Source organism: Mastomys coucha, unplaced genomic scaffold (assembly GCF_008632895.1).
Source record: "Mastomys coucha isolate ucsf_1 unplaced genomic scaffold, UCSF_Mcou_1 pScaffold6, whole genome shotgun sequence".
Taxonomy (NCBI): Eukaryota; Metazoa; Chordata; class Mammalia; order Rodentia; family Muridae; genus Mastomys; species Mastomys coucha.
In genome coordinates, this window is record NW_022196912.1 from 58868683 (window position 1) to 58895136 (window position 26454).

The window sequence follows — 26454 nt, forward strand, 5'->3', positions numbered from 1 at the left end:
ATGTTCCTGCCTTTTGGGGAAGCCAAGGGGACCCCTTGCAGTTGTCTCGTTATCTCTGCCCCTAGGACTGGGACCCAGACGCCTCCCGGTGGGGTGGAGTTTGCAGACAGATACCTATGCCTGTGCTGCACACAGGACGAGAACTCTGGCCAGGTATAGGTCATTCTACCCTCCCCCTTTTATCCCCCGTCCACCTGGTGCCCAGTGCCTGGAGTGGTGTTTCCCCACAGCAACATGTGATGATGAGTGCAACCTCAGCAGCAGCAGGGCTGGGCTCCAGCACCTAGGCCCCTTGGCGACCGCTGAGGCAGAGAACACCCTGCTCCCCACAGCCTAGTGTTACTGAAACATAACCCTATCCCTATAAAAATTTTCAGTAAAGAAAATGATTGATAAAAGAATATAGGTATAAAGGAGCAATGAAAAAAAAAGGAAAGAAAAGTTGCTCTTCATGAAAAGCTCTGACTATAAAATGATGATAGGTATGTTTTAATTGGTACTACAGATTTTGCATATATCCCTTAAATTATAGAGTACTCAAAATGAATAAACGTAAGAGAAAAAAAACAGCAACTTGGAAGAAATGATATCTAATGTTTTGTAGGCAATAGGATAAATACAGACTACAACAATTTATATTTTAAAATTACTAGAAGAATCAAAAGTATTATGAAATGCATAAATAATAAATGTTTGATGAGATGTAAATAAAATTATCCTGATTTACTTATCATACACTGCATATATATATATGTATTAACTTGACATCACAGAACTCCCAGGGACTAAACCACCAACCAAAGAGTAAATATGGGACAGTTCATGGCTCATGTTTTATATGTAGCAGAGGATTGTCTCACCTGGTATCAGTGGGGGGGGAGGTGCTTGATCTGGTGGAGGCTTGATGCCCCAGAGAAGGAGGATGGTAGAGGAGTGAGGCATGAGTAAGTGAGTGGGTGGGGATACTGAGGTAAAGGGGAGGGGTATGGAGTCAAAAGATTCATAGAGGGGAGACTGGAAAGGGGAATAACATTTGAAATGTAAACATAAAATTAGCAATAAATAAATAAATAATGATAGGTAAGATGAGCAAAAGATTAAAGTACTTTCCATAAAGATGTGACAATATCCTTAATATTAAAATTATGGAAGATTTTATGTTCATTTTTCTCCTTTCAACTCATGTTGAAGTACAGAGGTAGAACTCAGGTTATCAGCAAGCACCTTTCCTATCTCAATCACATAAAGCTCTAGAATTACCATTTAGTTTATCCTATTGGCCTGAATATATACTAACTCCTTAGAACCTTCAAATACAAATTCTAGAAAACCAAAGTTATCTAAAATGAGAAGGTTATATTGAGGGTATTACAAAGGAAATGTGGATTTCATATTTCAAGTAAAATTAAGCTGGCAGCCAAACAATCAATCCTTTGAGAAAGATGTGCAGCATAACAGGGAATCAGTCATTCCTGGGATGATATAAGTAGAATTACATAGTGCTAATTGAGAATTTAAGTTTAAAATGAATAAAATTACTGCGTAATAATAGTTTTTAAATAATTGAATTATAAAATAGTTCAACTAGACTGGCAACAAGAATTGAAGTTGTACTAGGAAATGTATGTTATAGGTTAAAGATAAAGGTGTCACGTAGTACATTCTAGCGGAAAACCATAGGTAGGTCATGATGAAAAATAGCAGGTACTCAAAATAAGACACTACTGTTAAAAATGTTGTGCGGTATCATATGTGCCATTATACTTGGACAGTAAAGGCAGGAAAATCAAGAACTCAGTCATTCTTGTGTGTATGATAAGTTTGAGGCTAGTTTCAAAGATATGAGACACTGTTAGTACATGTGTGTATATGTATGTGTGTGTATTTTCAAAAAGAGAATATGTATGCTATTCTCTTTTAGAACACTGAATGTTTCAATGTCCTTATTCTTTGCCAACTAATTGTTTCATACTGCTGGAGTTAATTCAACAATAAGACTCTTAGCTTTTTTCAGTTTATTAACAACCTATTATGACTGCTCATTCATAGTCACTAACTATGAAGTAAATATCACCATATGCTTGATAGCATTAGTCCACAACCAGTGTTTTTTTCCTATTTACTCTCTTTTCCCACTACCATAAAAACACTATCAGCAAGTTATACAATGATAGAAATTTAAATCCATCTATGTTTTTCTCTCATTTTAAAAGTCTTTGTCACTTTTTAAGATGAGTGATAGATGTATGTTAAGTATAGCTGACTACTGTTCTTAGAATATGTTAAATCATTACTTTTTGCTGTTTTCTACAAGGGATGCACAATACTTATCTAACTTAGAAAGTTTTTCCCAACAAATATTATTTAAGAGTCATAGCACATTCTTGATTTAAAGTTGTGTTTCATGATCAAAGCCATACGTTTCTGAGAGCTGTTTCTTTTTCAGGGACAAGTTTTTTAATTCATTTACCCAGTTATCATGGAGAAAGAATGAAGCTTTGTTGATTATTTATGCTGATCATGATTCAAGATCTGAACCCATTGACATAAACTTTTTAAAGAAGAATGGAAATGAATAAACTCAAAATACAGGAACTTTTAAAAAAGAATTGTGGAATTCTGTATTGGTAAATGTTCTAGCCTCTAGGGAAATAGAAACTAAGTAAGATATTCATTAGAAGTGTGTATTATTTTAAAATTTTTTCTGTATTATGTGTGTATGGGGGTTCACACATGGTAAATTACTGTAAGTTATTCCATCTTTTAACAGCTCACAAAGCCATATATTTGCATGTACAACACCACAATTCACTTGAAAAATAGTCATTTTCTTTCATCCTTTATTCCTCAAGAACCTATGTATTAATAAAGAATTCATTCCAGTTTCCACAAACCTCCTCCCTTTCATTTAAATTCAGCAGCTTCATAAAAACAAATGCTATAACCACAGCACCATGGCTAATGATTTATAACAGGCTCTGCATTAAATTATACTAAGGAGTAATCTTTGAAAATGTTTGTTCTATCATATACTGCTCATTAAGGGGAGTCAAATACATCCAAAGTGTGACTTTTGGCAAAGATGTTAACAAACAGGCAGTTTAATTCGAGCTCATAATAGTTGTGATGGCTTTTGCAAATAATAATAACTTTAGAATTCCATCATCATTAAGACGTAAAGAGTTTTATGGTGATTTGAATAATAACTACATCATGATGACTAACTCCACTTGTAGCTGATCATAAACACTTCTGTGACGCTAAGGAAACAGAATTTTCCTTAGCTACCTTTCAGCATTACGCCCATTTCATTTACAGGACAATGAAGGATGATCTAGGTAGAAGCAAAGTCAAACCATCTGCCCATATACTCACTACAGGAAAAGGGGCTGACTGAGACACTGCATCATCCTCTCTATGAACCATCTGAAAGAGCAAAGAACAGGTACATTTTATCACTTCGTATTTCAGTCCTCAGACCTCATAGTAAAGTAGAGTTTCTAACGTAAGAATCACCAAAGCAGTGTGCTAAGTACTCCAGAGGACAGCTTCCCAGGCTGCTTTTTATGTACAAAGTAACAAAGAAAGAATGGCTACTGAAAGCTTTCATGGATGACACAACGCAAAGCTGCTGAGGAAGCACTCTATACTGATCATGATGGTATTTCTAAATAGGAATATAGAGAGGGTGCCTTGAAGAATCAAACCTAATATTTAACTAAATTGAATTAAGAAGCTAGTTTTAAAATGCTAAAGCTATGTCTTTGTTGGGAGCTGGATGTGGGGAAATAAAGGGGGTCGGGGGAGAGATTATGCATCCCACCAGAACTCGGGGACACTGGGTGGGTAGATGCAGAAGTCTGAATGTGCTGAACCCCAAGGAACTGCTGAGTGGGCATTGGAGTGTGAGAAGCCACGGGTTCCTGTTCCGGGGGTGAGGAAACACAATCTAGAGTCCCAGTGGAACTGCCAGAGGCGGGGTCCAACTTTCAGACACCACAGACCACTGGGTACCGCAGAAGAATCAGTTCTGGTATCCCTGGGCCACACAGAGGCCAGGGATTACAGGTTCTCCCTCTCAGACATCCCAGACACCACTGTATGTTGCAGAAAAGTTGAGAAACCTGGCTGAAGGGAAAAGGGTAGAAGGAGAAGAACTCTGGCAGGCTAGGGGGAGGTGGGGGGAGGAGAGAGTCTGGCTAGCTCAGGTGGCTGGCTAGCTTGGCAAGCTGCTTGGTTTAGCTGACAGCCCTGGCTAGAATGCAGGGAGGCCTCCTGATGGAAGGTTAGATGCTCCAGCACTTCGGATCCTGATGAGCAGAGATGGTCCATAATTTTAAGGCGTTTATTGGAGAAAGGCAGAGAAAGAAAGAGAGAATAGAGACGCAGAGTCTAGACATGGTCATGTGGAGAGAGGGGGAAAGAAGGGGAAGAGAAGGTGGCAGGGGGCAAGGAAGCAAGAGTAAGAGCAAGGGGGTAAGAAAGGCGAAAGCTAAAGAAAGAGAGGAGGGGCCAAGCAGCCCCTTTTATAGTGGGCTATGTTACCTTGCTGTTGCCAGGTACTGTGGGGCGGGGCATACCTGGCTGTATCCAGATAACTATTGGGGTGGAGTCCAGCCAGAATACCAGGAGCTTGGGGCATTGCCCTAGGAGACTGGTGGCCACTGGATTATGGAGTTGAGGGCTTATGGTGTGAGGAGTCTAGTGTTTGGGGGTATAGCTCACAGTTCCATCCCTTGTAGAATTTTCTACTGGGTCTCCGGAGTAAGTCTCGCTCAACCAGAACACAAACTGCCTTTCATGGTCCAACATATCATTTTCACTTTTCTTTCAGAAGCTTACTTTTGATCTTTATTTCAAAACCTTACTAATAGCTCAGTGTAGTGACGTGTAACTATAATCCCAGCAGTGAAGAAGTGGAAAGAAGACATGTACGCGTTCAAGACCAGCACTGAGCTACAAAGCAAGTTCAAGGCCAAAGATCTCTGTCTCTCTCTGTCTCTGTCTCTGTCTTTCTCTCCCTCCCTCTCTCTCTCTCTCTCTCTTTCTCTCTCTCTCTCCCTCTCTCTCTCTCACTTTCTCTCTCTCTTTCTCTCTCTCTCTCTCTCCCTGTGTGTGTGTGTGTTTGGGTGTATACCTATGCGTATGTCTATATCTATTAATACATATGAGTATAATATACATTTTTACTTCTCTATTAGTCTGACATTTTGCTTATTTCCACCTTTTCTCTTTTTCTAATCACTTTTTATTGTACACTTCAAATACTTATAATTAAGTGTACTTTTGATAGACACAAAAATTTGTAAACCATCTGATAAATGTTGGAAAAAGGTGGTATTTTAAACTAAATGAATGCTTTCATCCAATATTTGTGAAAACGTAGGCATTCGTATCTATACAATACAAGCAGCAGGTAGGCTCTGATCCAAAGAGCATGAGGAAAGCATATCACTAAATTAAGAAATGATGTTTCTGGGGAAACAGATTCAAATGTGTGATATCTGCTCAACTTGGCATGACCAGTTCTGGGACTGCCATCGATCTAGCCCTTCTCAAAACTCTACCTGGGATTAGGGATACAAATCATAAACAAGAGTTGTGTTGTTCTGTTTTTAAAGTACATGATGGTAAGAAATAGAATCCAGAGGATGTAAAAGGAATTACAAATGATGAAGAGAATTCAGGCCTACTTTTAATCTTATAGTATCATGACCTTGAAGACAAAGCTCACTTCACTCAAGCAGGATCCAGAAGCATTGTCCTTGCTGTGTACTGACTCCCAGTTTGTGAGGCGGCAGTCCACTAGTGAGTTTTGTGTAAATTTTTTTGAAGATTTATCTTGAATTCTTTACCCTCTAGAATATACATCTCTATTATTCTGCCATTCACTAGGTACTTTGTAGCTGTGGCAACTTTATATCAAGTATGATGATTATTTCATGAATCATTAAACAAACATTATTGCATCTTTCAAAGCAGCAACGCTTCACCTGTCTTTCCCTGTTTAAGGATAAGGACTCCTTCCCTTTTATTCCTCCCCCTCTACTTATTCTTCTTTACTTAATTTTCTTTTCTCTCACTTAAGGTAATAACTGCCAATGAGCATGGTCTACATAACAGATAAGAAGTCACAAATAAACTAAGAGGCTGGACAAGTCTGTCAATACAGATTAATTCTAGAAGAAGGTCTATAGAGAACAAATGAATGAACCAAAACAGATGCTAATAACTTGCCTGAGGAAATCTGAAATGGTAAAAGGGACAAAAAGGATTTTAGGTGATGGGAGATATTCTAGTTTATAGACAATTGTTGAAGAAAGCTCTTGTGACAAAGGGCTAATTCAAGAAAAACTTGGCATAGCTCTTTCAAGGGAGAATGTCTGAAGCAGAGAGCATAGTATGTGAAAAGACATGCAACCAACAGTCCTACTGAGGTTTACACTATGAATCACAGCAATTAGCATGGCATGATAACCCCAGGGGTATAGAAGTGGTATGCATATCTTAGCAATAACCAACAGATTACTAACTGAACTTAATAAGACCTGCTCAACAAAAAGGGAATCATGCGTAGCACTGGAAACTTAGCCAACCGTTTAGAGCCTTTGAGGTCATGGAAACTGAGGGAGAGTCTACAACTATCACTTTACTAAAGCAGCATACTCCCTACCTATGAATTATCTATAAACATTTATCCCTATGCCAACAGCTAAGCATAGTCTTCACCCTCAAGGAAACTTCTCTTTATAACAGACAGAGACAAATAAAGAAAACCACAACCAATCAAAATGCAGAATTATATGGCATTACTCCTCACAAAGGCCCAGGGATCATAGTGGAAGAGGGAGAAGAGAGATTGTGAGAGCCATACATACAAAGAGTTTACTGTGAGTTTATAGGTCCTAGATAAGTCAGAAGCTACACTCATGAAATCTTATCCATAAGGCTGCCTACATAACCTGAAGAACTATGGCAGTAATAGGCAGGCTAATGTGGGTAGGGAAAGCCTAGAGCAGCTCGATCCTACATAAAGACCTATGGAAACCAAGAACTCTAAGAATGAGAACAATATAGTCTTTCCAGGGAAAAACACACCAATTGTTTATCTAATATCAAATAGCCCTGAAATCGCATACATACAAGATGTATCATAAAGATAGAGCAGGCCACCATATTTCTATTTTTAGGAACATACACACTCAGGGGAGGGAATAAATTTGAAAGAAAGCAAAGTGGAGGCATTCATGGGTAGGTATGGAGGGAAGAAAGGTAAGAGAAAATGATATGTTTATATCAAAAATCTAAAAACTTATTTTTAAAAAAAATACTTTAAATGAAAGACCAGTTAACTTATTAAACTTTAAAGTATAATGAGATTTTAAGAGCTAGAAGGCATTTCAAAGAAGAAATAATTGGATCATTGGAAAGCTATAGGATTTTGAGAGCCCCCTCCCTCTCTTCAGAATGATGAAAAGCAGGGAAGAGTTTTAAGCAGCTGAGTGATAAAATATGGCTCAAAGCTGTTGAATGGAGAACAGATACTGTCCTTGAGGGCACTGTGGAACAGTAGAGAGAAAAAATAATCTTCCAGAGTTGGGGAAAAGTATTTGTCATGTGGGAAGTAAAGAAAAAAATCATAAATCCTATTTCATAACATATCACATGTTCTTTTCTGTATGAAAGACATTTTTCATTAGGAAAGGTAGGAATCCTGTGTTTTTGTTGACATTATCTTGCCAAAGTGATTATATCCCTAAATATGTGTGATGCTGCAGCTCAGCAGTCCCACCCCAAATCATGTCTTTCTCCTGTCTGTTCAGGTGCATTCCTCTCTTCTTATTCTCATGTGACATCTTTAGTCTAGATATAATCTCTGGGAAACAGTAGCCATGAGGTAGTGATAGATCATTACAGAACCCTTATTACTGCCTTCTCAGCCTCTCAAATTACACCAGCAAGTGCTTTTCTACATATTTTTAGATGTAAGAAACATAAACATGAGTTGAATAGCTACATTTTTTTAAATTTTATGTATTCCTTTTTATTTTATATATTCTTTTTTTTTAAAGATATTTTCTTTATTTACATGTCATACGATATCTCCTTTCCCAGTTTTCCCTCCGGAAAATAAAATAAAATAAAAACAAAAACAAAAAAAAATCCCTGTTCCCTCCCCCCTCCCCCTGCTTGCCTCCCCACCCTCTCCTGTTTACTGGCCCTGGCATTCCCTACACTGTGGCATAGAACCTTCACAGGGCCAAGAGCCTCTCTTCCCACTAATGACCAAAGAGATCATCCTCTACTATACATATGCTGCTGGAGCCATTAGTCCCACCATGTGTACTCTTTGGTTGGTGGTTTAGTCCCTGGGAGCTCTAGTTAATTCATATTGTTGTTCGTCCTAAGGGCTGCAAACCCTTCAGCTCCTTGGGTTCTTTCTGTAGCTCCTTCACTAGGGACCCTGTACTCAGTCCAATGGAAGTCTGTGAGCCTCTACTTCTATACCAGTCAGCTATATTATTTTAATAAAACATTTTCTGTGAAGTAGTATTCCTAAATGAATAAAGAAGAAATGATCTTCATTTCACACCATGAAGGTTGCAATTCCATATTATCATTGTGGATTTTTTTGTGCTAAACATCTTTTATACCTGCTACTGAAAGACCTCACAGGGTCAAAAGTTTGTGGACATAATTTCCTCTTGTCTTGCTTATAAGTTTTTGTTTCTTTATATATTTTTATTCACTTAATACACACTGGAATGGATATAGTACAGAAAGTAGGCAAAAACGCTCTCTTAATTTAAGGGACCTTAAGATCTGCCTTAAATTATCTACTTTTTGACAAAGTCTAGAAGTTTTCATGAATTCTCTCTTCTTTCTACATAAAATAAAATCATTAGTATTCTTTACTGTTCTTTTTTCATAAACCATTGGGTACAAATTTTGCTCATTATTCTTAATAAAATTCTGCAAATATAGTATACAGTAATGAAGTAATAAGAAGGATGCTATAACTGTTTATGTGATTCTAAAAATGTCAAATGTCTATGTCATTATAAAAATATAATTTAAACAAAACAGATTCTCACATATAATTTGTACTGGAAATGAAAATAATCCCATTGTTCCAAATTGAAGCTTATTGTGCATGGTCCCATAGCATTAGTTTGTTTATATGAAATTCCATAAAATGATAACATTTATTCAGCAAGGGCAGTGAAGAGATCTACTGTATATTGCCTCATGTAGTAAGGTCTAGATTGGAGCAGCTGAGCTACCTGTACAGCTCTTTCATCAGAAATACAATCAAGAGAGGGGATGGCAGCAATATTAACTAGAACTTTTATAAGAAATTCTTTGGAAAGTTACAGCAAGTCACAGGCTTACTAAATATGGGGGATTATAAGATGATGCCTCCTCTTCTCAATACTTCTTTGCCATACCACTGGCCTCCAAAACAATGACAATGTATTTTAACTGAATATCTGTATCATACAAGTGATAGCGGAGGAGTAAAACTCACTCACCTTGAAAGACAAAAGCAAGGACTCTAGAGGTATTTGAAAAGCCTAAAATGCACAGAAATAATGTAATCACCAATGTGGTAGTTTGAATAAGAATGGTCCCTATTAGTTCATATATTTAAATGTTTAGTCATCAGGAAGTAGCACTATCTGAGAAGGATTAGGAGAGAAGGACTTGGAGTAAATGTGGCCTTGTTGGTGAAAATGTGTCTTTGGGGTGGACTTTGAGGTTTCAAAAGCCCCTGTCAGGCTGAGTATCTCTCTCTTCCTCCTCCCTGAAGATCTGTAGAAATGTCAGCAACTTCTCTAGCCCCAAGAAGCCTGCACACTCTTTGCTTCTTGCCATCATGATATCAGACTAATGCCCTGAACTGTGAGCAAGCTAAAACTAAGTGTTTTCTTTTATAAGGGTTCCTGTGGTCATGGTGTTTCACCACAGTGATAGGACACTGACTAAGACAAGAATGAAACACATAGCTACATTAATATGGATCCTAACACTAGAAGTCTACTTAGTGCAATTCTTGCTACACCAAACAATTTGTGAATCTTTCAACAACAAATGAAAGTTAAAGATATACCAACATGATAACAGTATCAGGAAGGGAATATAAGATGATGGTAATGAAAATATTTAAGTTTCTTCATGGAAAAAACAAAAAGAAAATCTGCAAGAAGACAAAAAATATATGCAGATATATAAAACAATGGAGTAACAAAAGGAAATATTATAAATAAAATAGAGCTTAATATGAAGACTACTGCAATGAGTCCAACAATAGATTTGAGTGGCCAGGGAGACAGTAGCCTTCCAGGTCAGTCAACAAGACCAGGCCTATATGTCACAGGCTGAGAATTTGCATAATGTTTGTCCAGGTTCAATTTCAGTATCACAAAACTAAAATAAAATGAACAGAAACATCCAACAGTGAAAAATTAGTAAGGTAAGGAAAAATTTAAAAAGTAAAAACATTGAGTAAAATTCAGAAGATTGACTACTCAAGTACATAAAATGTTGAAATGAGAGAGAATGGAGCAGAAGATGTGCTATAAATTATTGAAAAGAGTTTGAACGTGAAATTTCTAAAATGAATCATGAAAATCAATCTAGAAAATCAGGAACCAGAGGCCATCAAACTGATCCATACCTATGATGACACATACACATGTTCATATACTACAGAACAAAAAAGCTCAAGAGACCAAATTTGAGGGGAAGTATTTCCCAGAAAAGAGACAGAGCAAGGGCATGGGAGAGAGAGAAGAGAGAGAAGAGAAAGAGAGAAAGAGAGAGAGAGAGACAGAGAGAGAGAGAGAGACAGAGAGAGAGACACAGAGAGAGATTATTCACTGAACTGCTACAAAAAAGTCAGTGCATTTTAGGAAGAAAGTAATCAGATCAGAAACTTAAATCAAAGGAAGAGAGAGAAAAGGAAGGTAGGAAAGGAGGAAGAGAAAGGAATAATTGAAATTAAAATGTTTTAGTTTTCTCTTCCTAAGTTTGAAGTCCCAAATTACCTTTATTTAAAACAATAGTGGCAAGAAAAACATGAACAAAATAACCAAAAGCAAGGAATTAGTTATCAATTATCTACACTAAAACTGCAACTTATAATGTCTAAAGCAAGCAATATAGTACTTATAAAAGATATTAATAAGTACATTGTAATTGTTAATATTATCAAAGTGAGAGAAGTTAACAAAAGTAGCTTATTACAAGAAAAACTAAAATAACATAAAACATGGTAGAGCATAATTATACTTTACCAATCATGACTTTAAATGAAGCTATTACAAATATACCAACTACAATAAAATAGATAAAAAACAAAAGGCAATCATTACTATCTAAAATAAGCTCATTTTAATTATAAGATCCTTGTGAGAACAATATAAAACAAGGAGTAGACTATATGATCTAAAGAAAACTGGAAGAAGGATATTAATCTCTTACAAAACAGACTTCACAGTAGATAAAATTAGGTCACAATAAGGGACAAAGCATAATGCTAAGGGAATGGGTTTAAAGAAGCACCTCAGCATTGTGGAGTTTTGTACCTACCAACAGGCCATGGAAATGCACGACCTAATATTCATAGGACTGAAGGAAGGATAGGAGAGTATACAATCATAGCTGTAGGCTGAAAGTTCCTCATTTCTGATATGTGAACTGGACAGAAATTAAATCAGGGCAGGGTAGACTAGAACATCACTGTTGTTCCTCTCCGTCTAATTGACACTGCAGAATCAGTTCTTCAGAATTCCCAGAATACTCACTCTTCTAAAGTTCACATGGAACTGTCAAGAGGATAAACTATGTTGTAGGACATAAGATTCATGTTGCTGGTGTTTAAAGATGGTGAAAATTATGCAAATTTTGTTTTTCCAACTGTAGTAGAATTAAATTAGAAATCAACATCAAGTATATCTGGAATATTACCAAATGTTGGGGACTAAATGACATTCATGTCAATAACGAGAGTTACATATGACACAAAAACATTTGAATGTATTTTGGATTAAATGAAAAAATATTTTCAGGAGTAACTTATGCTATAAAACAGTACAGTATCTAAAACAAAAATATATGTAGAACATCATATAAAACAGAAAGCAAAGGCCTTCTCCTAAAGACAGTGGTGTTGCAAGTGGGAAAAGAACAAAGAGATCGCTACAATATGAGCTCAAGACTGGTGAACTGGGGTAAGCATTGATTTTTATAATTTATACAGAGCAGATTCATCTTCGACATGATGACAGTGATATTTCACCTATTTTGTCATTTCCTGACACTCTCAACCCCAAAAATGATTTACTTTACTCATGATAAAATATCCAATAAACTCTAACTCTAAAATTTATGCAAAATACCTTATTAGGAAACAAGGAGAATATAGGCAATGACCAATTACAATGAGAGGGTGTATGGAAATATTGTCTGTTTCCTCTATCAGTTCTATTTGAGTTTTCTTTTCTTTTCTTTTTTCTTTTTTCTTTTTTTGTTTGTTTTTCTAAGACAGGGTTTCTCGGTATAGCCTTGGCTGTCTTAAAACTCACTGTAGATCAGGCTGGCTTCAAACTCAGAAATCACCTGCCTCTGCCTCTCAAGTGCTGGGATTAAAGGCATGCACCACTGCTGCTCAGCTTTTCTGTTTTATTTTCAGAGCTCGCTTGCTTTCTGAATTCACATTTAAGGTTATGTGTCACCCTGACATATACATCCCAACCTCATTACCATTCCCTTATCTCTAACTCTGCCAATACTTTGTTTTAGTTAAGAGGACCATTGCTGTGATGAAACACCATGACCAAACTAACTTATTTCACTCAGAGTTTCATATAATATGTCATCATCAAAAGCACTGGGACAGGAATTCACACAAGGAGGAACCAGGAGGTGTAGGCTGCTGCAGAGTGCAGAGAAGGGTGCTGCTTATTGGCTTGCTCTTCATGACTTGCTGTCATATATGGCCCAGAACCACAGCCAATGGATAACACCATCCACACTGCTCGGGTCCCTCCTTTCAACCACTAATTAAGAAAATGCCCTATTAGGTTGTGTACAGGCTAATATTCTGGAGGACTTTTTTTAATAGAGCCTCCCTTCTCTCTAATGACTCCAGGTTGTGTCAAGTTGACATAAAACTATCCAGCACAAACTTCTTATACTGATTTGTTCTTAATTTCAATTTTGAGACTGGGTTTCACTATGTAGCCTGAGCTGGCCTTAAACTCACATTCTCCTGCCTTAGCCTCTCAAGTAACAGGAATTAGACATGTTCCACAACTTTCAGCCTTATGGTAAAAAGTGTTTTGACATGCTATTACAATAAATTCAGTTTTCTTAGGCTAAGGTCTGACGATATACATTGTTCCATCTTTAAAATATCAGTGCATCTGTTTCTTTGTTTGGCAAGTGCTAAGTTTACTTTTTTTGTTCTACTGTAAATGCCTTTTAAATGGAAAATATAGTGCTTTTACATTTAATTCAACTGAAATAACTAAGACCTGTACTATTTTAGTATGTACTTTGTTTATACTTTATACTCCTTTGTTTTATTTTAATACATGTAGATCTTATTATTCAAATTATTTTGTTTCCTTGATAGAATTTCTCTAGCTTATGTAATGTTTTCTTAACTTATCATTCAAATGTTATTACACCTTTGCAAGTATTATCAGAACATAACATTTACCTTCTTTCTGTGTTCATGTCTCTGTACCTTTTATTAATTTCACAATTAATTCTTTTCAATAAACCATCAGCATTTTTAAAAGTATTTCAACTTCTAAGAAAATAATCTATACTAATCCATGTTTAGGTTCCTTTTTAGGTTTCCTCCATTTATTTACAAGGAACAATTGAAATGACACAATTTCATTTTCATTTTATCTTGAAAATCTACCGATAACAACTCATAGTGGAAATCTGGTGGCAAAGAGTAATCACTCTTTTTAGTTCATATGTTAAAATGCTCCTTTAAAATATAAGTCAAATGTATTTATACTATATTTAATTGTAATATTATTAATACTGAAATATAGAAATATAAATGGTTAAATATATGTATATATGTGTGTGGAAAAGTGAAAATGGTCATTTCAGAAGACAGCAATATTACTTAGAAATCATAATTTTACTAAGGCTTACAACATAAATATCATACTGTTTTCCCAAGATGAAATTCTGTATGAAATACATGATCTTAAGTAACTTAGCTCAGTTGGAGTTTAATATTCCTACCATATTAAATAGGCTGAAGAACAGTTTTGAAGAAAAGAGTAAGAAACATTCAGTAATACATTGAAAGAATATAGTGAGAGAGTAGTTTTTTCCTTCCTGCATTTCTTCCATAATTTTGCCTTTCAATCTCTTTAGGATTGAAGGTAGCAACAAGGCTGGTCACCATATTTGTCTCTTCCTTATCCATCTTTCTGCTTATGCATTACTGTGGATGGATGCAGCATGAACTAACTACATAAAAGTCAACAGAACCTTCTTATCAAGCATAAATAGGTTTAACCCTCTTTTTTCTCCTACAGCTAAACATCAAGTCTCAGTCATATTACACAGCTCAGTCACTATGCTCTTTCATGTCCCCACCTGAGACTCATACACAGATTCTCAAATAACTTCCTTGTCCCACGTGCTTTTAAATCTAACCCAAGTTCAGTTTTTATGGAGCAAATAAACTGCCTATATGTGCTTCCTTTTACTTTCCTACCATCAGATTGTTGTATATGGTAGCATTAACTTCTGCTGGTCCCTAATCTTATTATGAATGATTAATATAAAAAAATTAAGAAGGAAAGGAAAGTAGAACTAAGAGTATAGATTTTCTATATTCAAACACAAAACCCATTAGAGTATATGGTTATTTTGCAGTTTGTTTCTTTTTGTTATTAGATGTTTTCTTTATTTACAATATCTCCTTTCCCAGGTTCCCCTCCAAAAGAAAAAAGAAAAAAAAATAAAATAAGAAAAAAAAATAAAAAAATAAAAAAAAACTAAAACAATCTCCTGTTCCCTCCCCTCTCAACCTGCTTACCACCCCACCCTCTCCCACTTCCTGGCCCTGGCATTCCCCTACACTGGGGCATAGAACCTTAACAGGGCCAATGTCCTCTCCTCCCATTGATGATGGACTTTGCCATCCTCTCCTATACACATGCTGCTGGAGCCATGAATCCCCCCATGTGTACTCTTTGGTTGGAGTTTAGTCCCTGGGAGCTCTGAAGGTACTAGTTAGTTCATATTGTTGTTCATACTAAGGGGCTGCAAACCCTTCTGTTTGTTTCTTTAATAGTTCAATTTCTTCATCCCTTTATGAACTAACAGTCACAATTCTTGTCAAATAAAACAAGTATCAAACTGATTTAATCAATCTATTTAATCTAAGTATTAAACTGATTTAAACAATCTATAATTGTTTACCCAATGATACCTGGAGTTATTTTGGGACAACCTATAGCTACTTAATAGTTACACACTTCTTGGTTTTTAAAGTTATCTATGTTATATACCAAATTAGTTATTGTATGAATCAGCTTATTCAGTTGAATTAACCTTCAACACAGCAAAAAACCTTCAAAGTTTTAAGATTTCTTTTTAGACTTAGTATGTCACTGTTGTTATGCTTTTGTATATAAAGTAATGAATACAAAGTATCCTGAAATTGCACTAGTTCAGGTCAAGATGACACTAAAATTAGTTAGCTGTCTTCTTTGAATCAAAGGTAAACACTAACTAAAATCATCTTGAATAATCTCAGTGGTAATGTCACATTAGTAGGAATCAATTTCACAAGTAGCTACTAAAAGGTGCAAAGGCAAGTGAAAGTCACTAGACACAAAGCAGCTTTTAATTTTGAAAAGTGAGATTATTAAATAATAACCATGCATGATATTAAAAATGTGTTCATAGGAATTGTCAGTATCAAGACTTATGATGAAACAGGTGAAAATACTTCTTTAAAATAATGCAATATATATGGATGATGATAGGCAATTTACCAAAAACCTGTTCTAAATTTTTCCATTATTTGAGTATTAACCTTTTTAAATTATTTATACTATGACTATCACACAAGTAGGAAGTCAAATGGGAAAGTATTTGGTCTCTGAACAAACCCTTGCTTCATTTACTAAATAAGTGTACATCCATTAAAGTCAATCACAGCAATTATTATTATAATGAGCAGGGCCCCATTCAAAAGAGAAAAGCTTTTGTTGCAAGCATAGCATGTGTCATCCACACCAAACTCTTTTTAGTGTTATCCACGTAATCCTTTCATCATCCCTCTGTGGTAGCTATTAATAACTCCACTGAGGAGAGAAAATTGCCTGACTCGCCCAAAGTCAAACATCTAGTGTCAGCAACTCAGAATTCAAATGAGACCGATGTAACTTTAGAGTCAATAGGTATACAATATATTCATTTGCTCAAGAAATGAGAAATCCAGGGGTTACATTGTGTGACAAGAATACAAAGAACACACTCTTCTAGTTCTCCATTAAGGACAATCCTGGCACTTCACTCAATCTGTCTCTTCATTGTTTAGACCTGAGGTGATGATTGACTGGGAAAATTAAGAGGCACAGAAGTGGCTTTATCTTGTAGATTTTAGAAGAAATGTCACTACCAAAGTTTGTACCTAGTAGGAGACTAGCAAAAAATATAAGACAAAGCTTGGCTCCTGTTCAATAAACGAAGACATTTGATTCCCCTTTGCTTCTGCCCACAAGACCCATCCAAGCACCGTGTTCTACTAATACTCTAATACTAATACACTGTGTTACTAATACTAACAATTTTAATTATTGTTTACATACTACTGAAATAGCCTCCCAGATATTTTCTTATACTCATTCTTCTCTGTAGCCCAACATGAATGGTATAGAGATATTCTTTAAAGACAGATCTATGCATGACAGGTATAGAGGCTCATAGCATAGAGATCAGAACAGTGGCTATTTGAATAAGAATATGAAATCTTTAATACGAGCATGTAGAGCTTACAAGAATCAGCTTCTGTCAGCCAATTTTCACATTCTATTTACATACACTCTATAACATAATTCATTTTTCATGGTGAATTTCCTAAGGGCTGCCACCTACTTGCAAAAGGAAACTATTCCTTATAGTTGTATTACATATAGTTTCCAACATATTTTCTATGAACAACTGTATACTTGTGTAATTTCTTTTAAAATACATTTTTTTGAAATGCTTCAAACCTTCTGTGCTCTCATGGCATTTCAAATCAGCTTTTTACCATATTCTCATATGGTAAAATAAACTGAGTAATTAAGTTTTTGTAGTGTATCTCTCCAGTTAATCTATGAGCTTTACAAGATAAAAAGCCACATTTATATCAGGTTGACCATATTTTGGGTGCCATACTGCACTGTTTAATTTGTGTATGTTTGTTTGGTAGGCCTGTGTTGCAGCATTTTCTCTGCCCAATCACATTTGGGCAGTGATAGGTCTGTGACTGGACAGGAATAGAAAGACAGAGCTAGAAATTTAGGGTGAGAGAGGTCAGAGGCAAGGGGAGAGGCAAAGAGAAATCAACATGGAGGCAGACAAACAGGAAGATGATCCTGATCCCACATGGTTTTAACAGCCACAGATAGCTAAGGTTTTCACAAGGTTAGAATAATTGTGTTAAAGCATTATCTTTATCATTTGGCTCTGAAATTATTGTATGGGCATCTTGTAAATTGTGATCTTATTGATATATAAACCTGATTGAATAACTAAGCCTTAAGAGTCATGTTTCTACCAGGTAACTAGGTGCTAGATGACTGATTGTGGTGTGTATGTGGTGTTGCATGTAAAGGAGATGAACTTGCAAGCTGGGAGAGAATATAGCGACCCCAATCAGACATAGAGATGAAGCCGGCCAGTATCTGTACTAGAGCAGAACTTGGTCCAGTGGGACAGGAGAGTTTGAGGGATGATCTTTTTTAATATTTCCTGCAACAGACCTGTCTTTCTTTCCTTCATTCTTTCTGCTTTATTTCTTTCTTTTGTTCTCTCTCTCCCTTCCTTCCTTCCTTCCTTTCTTCCTTCCTTCCTTCCTTTATTTTTATTCTTTGTTGTTTATCATCCTAATGATAAAAGATAGAGCTGTCTGAAAAGACATGGTAGGGATGATCTCAATAGGGAAAACACCATTAGATTAGCCTGTAGACAAGTCTGTGAGACATTCTCTTGATTAATGATTGATGTGGTAGGGGTCAGCCACTGTTGGTGGTACCATCCATGGGCAGCTGGTCCACAGTTGATAAGAAATCAAGCTGAGGAAGTCAGTAAGCAGTGTACCTCCAAGGCCTCTGCTCAAGTTCCTGCCTCTAAGTCCCTGCCCTGATTTAAGTTCCTGATTGGATTCTCTCAATCACGACCCTAATAAGTCAAATGAACCCTTTTCTTCCCAAGTTGCTTTAGATCATAGTCTTTATACAACCAGTGAGAGAAAAAAAAACTTGGATACTTACAGAGGGCAAGCAGCCATAGGAGTTTGTCAAGTGAGTAGTAAACAATTGGAATCTCTGACATACAAAACAATATAGTATTATACTCCGCAGCATCCAGTTATACTGGTTTGTGGCCCTCCCTTATCAAGAACATCTGATTATTATGGTTGCAGTTCTCCACCCATAAGTCACCAGCTGATGAATCCAACAATTGAGAGGTAGTTGAACTATGAGGGTGCTGATTTTATTAGAACATTGATTCCCTGATACATTAATAATGTGATGACCCGATTGGGAGGTCAAAGAAAATCGCTGATAGGTCTGGCTTAAGAAAGTGGTTCCAAAGAAGCATGGCCTAGAAGTGTGTATCTTGTCTGTGATCTATTCCTGTGTTACTCTCTGATTCCTCGCTACCATGATGTGAGGAGCTCTTCTCCACCATGCCATTTGACCATGGTGTTCTACCTAATAGTAGGCCTAATGTAATGGAAATAGATAAGCACAGCCTGAAACGTCTGAAACCATGAAACAAAACATATTCTTCCTTCGAACTTGCTTAACTAAGATATCTGATTAGGTAACAAAATAATGAGTGAGATGCAGTCCTTTCATAAGTTCCATTGTGCTAAACACTATTAATCCAATATCACACATTTTTTTTAGTTAGGTAGCTGTCCTTAATGACAAAGTGACATAAGGTCATGGAGAAGAGAAACAGATGTTTGTGTTGTTAACTTCCCAGTTGATATAATCCAGGACCAAAGTTAGGTCTTCACCTAATCCAGGTAATCCCTCACAGGCATGCACAGAGGCTAAATAATACCTGACAATTGTGCCTAGAGGCTTGCCTGCTACAGAATTCCAGAAGTCCTGTCACCGTGACAATCAATAAGGATGATTTGCAAGGAATAAAATATGATAGGAATTCTACCATTTATAAAATATATTCCTTCACAATGTGGAAAATAAAGTCTAAATTTAATTGATAACTCTTTAGATTTATTTTATTAAAACTCAAAAAGTGATGTGACTGTGGGATATCGATCCCATCCTTCACTTGATGCCCTGTCTTCCTGCTAGAAGTTGGTTCTATAAGTTCCCTCTCCCTACTCTTGGGCATTTAATCTAAGGTCCCTTCCTTTGAATCCTGAGAGTTTCTTACCTCTCAGGTCTCTGGTGCATTCTGAAGGGTCCCCTCAGTGTCCCATTACCTGAGGTTGCCTGTTTCCATTGTTTCTGCTGGCCCTCAGGGCTTCAGACCTTTTCCCTCACCCAATACCAGATCAGGATCCCCTCTCCCATGACTCCCCACTACTGTCCACTTCCCCAGGTCCCTCCCTCCCTCCCTACTTGTGATTGCTTTCTTCTTTCTCCCAAGTGGTACTGAGGCATCCTCACTTGGGCACTTTAGCTTGTTGGCCTATTTGAGTCCTGTGGACTGTATTCTGTACTTTATTTATTTATTTATTTATTTATTTATTTATTTATGGCTAATATCCACTTACTAGTGAGTATATACCATGCCTGTTCTTTTGAGTCTGAGTTACCTCACTCAGGATGATATTTTCTAGTTCTTTCCATTTGCCTGCAAAAAACATCTCTGACCCATAATTGTTCCTGTCTGAAAGAATTAGAGGGATAGAAATGGAAAGGAGCCTGAGGAGAAGAAGGTGTAGTAACAAGCCCAAAGTGGGATCCAGCTCAAGGTGAGGCCCCAAGGCCAGACACTATTACTGAGGCCATGCAGTGCTCACAAAAAGGGACCTACCATGACTGTCCTCTGAGAGACCCAACAAACAACTGAAAGAGTCAGATGCAGATATTTACACCCAACCAATGGACAGAAGTAGCTGACCCCTGTTGTTGAATTAGGAAAGGCTGAAAGAAGCTGAGGAGAAGGGCAACTCTGTAGGAGGACCAGCAGTCTCAATTAATCCTGACCCTCAAGATCTCTCAAACATTGGACCGCCCAACAGACAGCATATACCAGCTGATATGAGGCCCCCAACACACATATAGTGAGGGCTTCCGGGTCTGTGTTCATTTAGAGATGATGCACCTAACCCTCAAGAGTTTGGAGGCCCCAGGGAGTTTAGAGGTCAGGTAGGGTGCCGGGTGGGGGCATCCACGTGAAGACAGGGGTTCAAGGGGGAGAAAGTGTGGGATGTGGAGCAATCAGAAGGTGGATCAGAGCGGGAGGGGAATGGAATATGGAGTGTAAAAAATAAATTAACTTTAAAACATCAGAAAGAAATTTATTAGTGCTATGAAAGAATGCTCTGTTTCTCAGACCGTGGAAAGAAAACTGTATTAGAGGCTAGAAATGTGTATGCCAGACAAGGGTGTGCAAGTTATTTTGATATAAAGTGTGTGATACTCTTGCTATTAACTCAGTTTATTTTGTTATTTCTATTTCCTTTAGGAGCAACTGTCACTATTACTTCAGATTATACCTGCCTTACAGGCAAGAGGAATGCTGGCACAAATGAAATAAAATGTTTCGACTAAATTTTAAAGAGGGTAGAGTCAATAAGTTATTTATCACAATAGATCCTAAAATGGTTTCTTAAAGCCCAATAAAATAATAAATTATACCAGTCGACAAGTTTATTGCTTTCAGTAGCCTGCTCAACACTATCCATTCATTACCTCTTTGCTACATATTGTTTTCCTTATAATTAGATTGGTTAGTGATAAAACTGATTAAAAATCATTATAAACTCACCTATCTACTGCACAGGACTTGATCTCAGCCACACAATCAAGTTGTATTGGAACTTATTTTATTTTGAAGACTGATCTGATAAATTAAGTGTGAGAGAATTGTCAGGGAAATAAAGATTTCACACTTCTGAGGTTCCACTTCTGAGTTTGTGCTATGGATATGTATGTATGCCTATACATGCATCCACATAAACCAACACATAGGTACAGATAAAGTAAGGAAAAAGATGAACAACAGTATTTAAATACTCCTCATTGTAACCTCTAATTTAATTATTTGATATATATTAAAGAATATGTTTAGAGGAATCTCTCTGCTTGATGCAAAAACAAAGAGATGCTCAAGGGATATTCAGTCACATTTAATATTTCAGTTTATGAACAGGCTTCAGTGTTTATTAGATGAGCCATTAAATTTAGAAATCATGATTCTGTGATTCAGGCTCCTTTAAAGGCATCTCACAGCTGATATCTATAGATTAATCCCCCACCAAAATTTGTTCAACCTAGAGACCTGAATTGATTTTTAGTGAGGAACTAGCAGACAGTCTTGAAGCATACCTGGGATGAACAGTCTTGATAATGCAACAAGATTCAGAATTATCTAGGGGACACACCTCTTGGACTGCATATGATCGTGACTCCAGAGATGTCTGAAGTACAAGGAGAAGCATACTCTGAGGGAGAAAGCTTCAAACAAGAATCTGGAATCACAGACTGAAAACAAATGTGGAAAGGAGTGGAGCAGATACCCTTATCACTGGCACTCCCTGGCTACAGAGAAAGTCTGACCAGTGGGCTCACATTCCATGGTCACATATTGTTTGTGATCACGGGCTATTCCCACAACGAAAAGCCAAGATAAAACATTTCAAGAGAAAAACTACACATTTTGTCAGTAATTTGCTTCTGCCAGAAAAAAAGCAATATAGAATATTTGTTCATAGATGTGGAGTCACTAATATGTGAAGCCTGGTGGTATGAGTTTTAGTCATAATAAATCTGAGAGTTATTTCTTACTGATTATATTGAAACCTAAATCCTGGATCTACAGTTGTCTCAGAGATTTGAGCAGCTACACATAATTCTATAAAACTTTTTTAAAGCTTTTTGTCTCTGCCTTTATTAGCCAAAAAATTCATTCTCTAAGATTCCTGTCTAATACATTTGTGATTGAATGAAACATAGGGAAACTGGGATGAGGCATGTTATCATATAGATATATTATTGCTAGTGGAAACCTGCCTTTCTGGTAGACACAACTAAATTTCAATTTGCTTTCTGGAACTTGTGGCAAAATAAATTATACTTGGTAATGAAAGTTTGAGAGTAGAGACCTATATGTCTTTGCAAGAGTTCTGATAACCTTTTAGAGGGCACACATTTTCATAATTTTATACTATCTCTTATTTCTACATGTTGAATTATAAAAGACAAACTCTGGAAATACATGTGTTTATATGAACTTTAAATTACACTACAAAATATAAAAATTAAATTTAGACTACATTTTGAAAGCATTTTATAGAAAACAATAAAGAACATTTCGGTCAGAATTCAACACACACACACACACACACACACAGAGAGAAGACCTTTATTGATATTTATGTAAGTAAAGAGATTAACACTAAGCAGTCCCTTATGACCTGAAACTACTCAAAACTACAATGAAGTTTATGGTTCTAAGAGTTCACAGAATCCTTGATTCAGTTCAAATAACTTAAATCAATAGAGTTTCACTAAGGGAATGTAAAATCTTTAAAGTCTGGGAAATTGTCCAGGGTTGAAATTAACATCTGACTTCTAACTATTACCACTTAGCATATAGTGTTGTCAGCTAACATAGAAATTAAGAAGGAGTCTATATAGTAGACTTCCTTGAAATATGTGACTAGTATATTCTCAAAATATATGCCCTGAAAATATTTGCTCCTATATTTTTCTTGTCACAGGAAAAATTATGAAATTATTATTGAGGGGCATAACAGAAAGAGCTTCTAAAAATGACTCAAGCATGCTGGTGGATGTCTACAGTCTTAACCATAGGGACAATGAGGCTGGAAAAAAAATCAAGACTTAAAGGCCATCCTAGGTGACACAATGAAACTAGGTCTCAAAACAAAAATAGAAACAATATTAGGGAAGATTAGATCAGAGAAAAAAATGAATGCTTAATAAATAATAATTATGTGTTCATTGAGTACATGTATGATTATACATAATTGTAATAAGTTGATTATAATTAAATATCTATTTAAGATGCTTAGGAACTAGATGTCTATATTCAAAATAAGGTGGGCACTGACTTACACACACACACACACACACACACACATACACACATATGGATAAATAAATATAAAAGAAAGAGAGAGAAAGAGAAAAGAAGAGAAAGGAAGGAAGGAAGAAAAAAGAAAGAAAGAAAGAAAGAAAGAAAGAAAGAAAGAAAGAAAGAAAGAAAGAAAGAAAGGAAGAAAGAAAGAAAGAAAGGAGGAAAGAAAGGAAAGAAGGAAAAAGTATAGACAAGTAGTACTTTCTGGACCTAAGTACTTTTGTGCCTTTACTGTTAGAGTGTTAAGTTTCTCTAGAAGAGTAACAGAACTGAAAATAATTCATTGGATTTGTTCACAAAATATGGTCTGGAGAATCCAACAATGGCTGTCTTACTTTGGAGAGTCTGAGAACCTGGTAGTTTCTCAGTTTGGGAAGGATGGGTGTCTCTGAATTACCAGAATGACTATGTGATCCTAGAGGCTTTTTTTTTTCACTTTTGAAATGTATTCTTTTTTTTAATTAGGTATTTTCTTTATGTACCTGTCATATGATATCTCCTTTCCCAGTTTCCCCTCTGAAAAAAAGAAAAAAAAAACTTGTTCCCTCCCCTCAGTAGAGGCTCACAGCCATCCATTGCACTGAGCACAGGTTCCCAATGAAGGAGCTAGAGAAAGGACCCAAGGAACTGAAGGGCTTGCAGCCCTTAGAGGCTTTTTGAAGAGGTATTGATATCCAGTCCACAGAAGCATGGCTCTGACATTAGTTGAGAATGCAAGAGAAACTGGGATATGAATTTGCCAGTGAGACCAAAGGCAAGCAGACCAAAGCAAAGTTTTCTTCTACCTCCTTTTCTCCAGGGTGCTACTTGATTGCAATATACACATTTAAGGTGGATTTTCAGGCTTCAAATAATCTAAGAAAAATCTCTCACAGGAGTGCTACAATGCTTAGTTTTTTGTTTTTTTTTTTTTTAGGTGATTCCAGATCCAATGAAGTTGACAACCAGAACTGATCATCACAACAGCTGTCCTTAATATAGGGCAATGCCATCCTGCAGAACCAGAGAACATTTGAAAAGCATGTGTCTGCCAAAGCAATTTTACTCAGAATCTATAAATTGTTTTTACTTCTCAGTAAGTGAAAATTCCACAAAACCTGCAAATGAAAAAGAATTTGAATAGGCATTTCTGTATTGAAAATATACAAATGCATTAGCACTAGAAAATAGTTTAATGTTATTACTTATTGGAAAATATGAAGCAAAATCACAGTGAAATCTTTTGACATTTACTAAGACATGTAAAATAAAAGGCTCCTAACACATATTGGCAAGAATGTATTAGTGATTTAAAATGAGTATGTCACACTGTATCCACTGGGCAACACAAGGAAGGGGAGCAAATACACCAGTGGGTATGTGAAACAGCAAAATCTTTTATTATTCACATGACATAAGCAGAATCCTTAATCCATCAGGCCCAACAGTCAAGGGCTCAGGAGCCTTGTCTCTTCTGACAGACCCCAGAGTAGGAACTGAAGCAGGGTTTATGGCATTAATCCAGCAAGTATCTGAGCCCAGTTAAAGTTACAATTGATACCAATCAGAACTCAGGGATTAGGGACTTTCTGAAGTGTTCTATCATTGTTAACTGACATTAAAGTGCTTTTGCCCACCAATCAAATTCATTTATTCTTTCTGTTGATAGGAACAGACATTATGTTTTAGGTAACTATTGTTATTTAGAGAGGGCTTTGGGGACAGGTATGGTTTGGAAAACTATTGTTGCTTAGAGAGGGGTTGGTCACTTTAGGCAAAATGGAGACTGAATTAAAAATGTCAGTACTTAAGACAAGTTCCTTTTATCCTCCCAACAAGTAAAGATTTTGTAAAATGATGTAGTAGTTCTTCAAATATTGAATGCAGAGCTACTCTATGACCCACCACAAGTACTCTAGAAAATGAAACCACAAAAACATGAACACAAATGTTAATAAGACTGTTCACAATAACAAAAAGTAAAAAGAATTCAATGTCTCCAAACTCATGGATGGATAATAAAATGTATCCTCCTATACATATTACTCTACAATAAAGAAAAATGAAACATAAATACATCTTGAAAACATTATATTAAATGAAAAGTGTCACAAAAGATTATACTTTGCATAATTCTATTTATAGATGACTAGAATATAGAAATTTAAAAGAGAATAGAAGTATAGTAAAATTTGTGTTTTCTTTCATCTGCAGTTAAGAGAAGATAAGAAGAACTGTTAATTCTTCTTTGGAAGTGAGATATCCTCTAAAGAAGGTATTATCATAACTACACACATCAATGAAAATTGAAAAACCAGTGATGAGTATCCTTTGAAGTGGTAAATGTTATGGACGGCATGTGCACTTCACATCTAGAGAACTGTTAAAAATAATCAAAATATTGGCACTGAGGAGATGGATCACTCAGTGAAGACCTTGCCATGAGGACTTGATGAATAGAATTGCAAATGATCTTACTTATTGTTTGGTACAACAGAAAAATATAAGAAGAAAATTGATTTGTGCATTCACCAATAGGAGACAGGTACATGAGTTATTTTCTTTCATTTAAACCACCTCAGAACACAAGAGATCAGTGAGGACATATTCACATCTAAATAAGGGAGAAGCAAGATTCACATGGATGTAAGCACAGAGAATACCATATTGCGGTGACCCCAGTGACTCATGAAGCTAACTTGAATGGACACAGCTCATGGAGTTGCAGACTATATTTCTCCTTTAAAATTTATTTTGTGTGTCTATAGTCTACCTACCTAACTACATACTCAAATATGTGTGTTATATTTTTGAGAGTGGACCTTTACCACTCCAAAATGGGATTAAATGGGAGTTAACTGCCTAAGTCCAATAACTGATATTGAAAAAAAGCTCTTGACTACAAAA

General features: G+C 36.3%; 1 long non-coding RNA gene across 3 annotated transcripts; it reads left to right on the top strand.

The window, feature by feature from the left end:
* The first annotated feature begins 3323 nt into the window (after positions 1 to 3323).
* LOC116080229 lies at positions 3324 to 26454 on the top strand. 3 transcript variants are annotated; one of them, XR_004114361.1, is made up of 5 exons: positions 3324 to 3445; positions 5708 to 5808; positions 20932 to 21029; positions 24485 to 24643; positions 25762 to 26454. It is a non-coding gene; the product is annotated as an uncharacterized LOC116080229 (long non-coding RNA). The 3 variants fall into 3 exon arrangements; XR_004114360.1 differs by lacking the exons at positions 5708 to 5808; positions 20932 to 21029 and having other exon boundaries at positions 25762 to 25871; positions 26130 to 26454; XR_004114359.1 differs by lacking the exons at positions 5708 to 5808; positions 20932 to 21029.